Genomic DNA, 1,775 nt, shown 5'->3' on the forward strand with positions numbered 1-1,775 from the left:
GGGCCTGTGTAAAGCAACTGGATCACTGGGGTTCCCTGGGAAGGGACTGATGAGGCTGCCTTGGCCCCTCAAGTGCTCCCTCCCTCCCATCCTCCTCCATCTCTCTTCCTCTCCGCTCCCTATCCCTCCTCCCGCCCTTGCTCTGTCTCACCATGTGCTGACCTCCTCCAGCACACACAACATTGTTATGCCATCTATCTGCCATGAGGTCAGGTGAGTCCTGGGATTCAAGATGATGTTGCAAGAATTTCTGGAAATCAGGAGACCAACAGCCAGTCTGGGTGAAGAAGAGAGAGTTTATTCACACCTGCTGACTGACACTGTGGGTCAGTCCGTAGTGGTGCCAGCCCCCAGCTCAAGTTTTTAGTCAACTCATATTCAGAAGTTTAAGCAGCACGTGTGTGTGTGTGTGTGTGTGTGTGTGTGTGTGTGTGTGTGCACGTGGTAATTAAGCAAAGTGGAATGCAGCAGTTTAGCAAAGATTTCAATGGTCAGGTAAAACAATTGCAGCGGTGAAGGTAGACTCCTGTCTACCCTCCTTCCTATCTCCTCCTGTCCTCCACGATGCAACCATCTGATTGTCAGAGAGTTTTATTGCCATCACAAAGATGCAAGCCAACTGTGGCTTCAGGGAAATGGCTTCATGGAACCTCCTCCACAAAACAGGCCTGGGACTTGTCTGCCTCCGCCAGGGGCCCACACAGGGCCAGCTCTATTCTGGAAGCACCTGAGAATAGATATGGGGTGAATGGATAAATGAAGAGATGGAAAGCAGAAGGGTGAGGGATGAGAGCCTGCCCCACCCAGGAGGACAGGAGTTGGTGACAGGAGGGGAACAGGCAAGAACCAGACATGGGTCCTCTGAGGGCTGCTCACACACCACTTGCATGGGTAACCTGGGTAACTGCTGTTCAGGAATCACAGTCCACAGCGCCAGAGCATGTCCTCAGGGCTCCCCAGGGCTCCCCTCCAGAATTATCAGAGGCCAGATAACCACTATTTGTTTGCGTGCAGCTCTAGACTCTACCTGCTCTGATGTAAGACTCCCACCACTAACTTCCTGCCAGGCCATCAGAGGGAGAGTGTGCACCCAAGGACTGGGGTCAGGGGCTGCTCATTAACTACCTCCCCAGAGTGTCTCACCTCCCAGTGCCCCACCTCCCCAGTGCCCCACGCCTCCCCAGTGCCCCTCACCTCCTCAGTGCCCCTCACCTCCCCAGAGTCCCCCACCTCCCCAGTGCCCCACTTCCCCAGTGCCCCCCACCTCCTCAGGGACTGTCTTGGTTCGTTTCTCCATTGTGGTGACAAAACACACTGACCACTACCAATTTGGGGAGGAAAGGGTTTATTTAGCTTACATCTCCCAGGTCACAGTTCATCAGGGAGCCCAAGGTAGGAACTCAGGGCAGGAACCTGGAGGCAGGAGCTGGAGCACAGGCCATAGAGGAACGCTGCTTACTGGCTTGTTCCCCTGGCCACTGTCAGCCTGCTTTCTTATATGATACAATAATAACCTGCCCAGGGGTGACAGCACCCACAGTGGGCTGGGCCCTCCCACATCACTCAACAATGAAAAAGGTGTCCCATGGACATGGCCACAGGCCAGTCCAGTGAAGGCAATTCCCCAGTTGAGGCTCCCTCAACCCAGGTGTGTCAAGTTGACACTAAAGCACCCAGCACAGGGCCCCTCACCTCCTCATTGCACCTCACCTTCTCCATTCTCCCCGTCCCCTGGAGGGACCAGAGAAGAGCCAGGGAGAGGGCCCGCAGCTAAG

The sequence above is a fragment of the Nannospalax galili genome, unplaced genomic scaffold, assembly GCF_000622305.1.
Source record: "Nannospalax galili isolate Female #2095 unplaced genomic scaffold, S.galili_v1.0 scaffold68, whole genome shotgun sequence".
NCBI classification, from domain to species: domain Eukaryota; kingdom Metazoa; phylum Chordata; class Mammalia; order Rodentia; family Spalacidae; genus Nannospalax; species Nannospalax galili.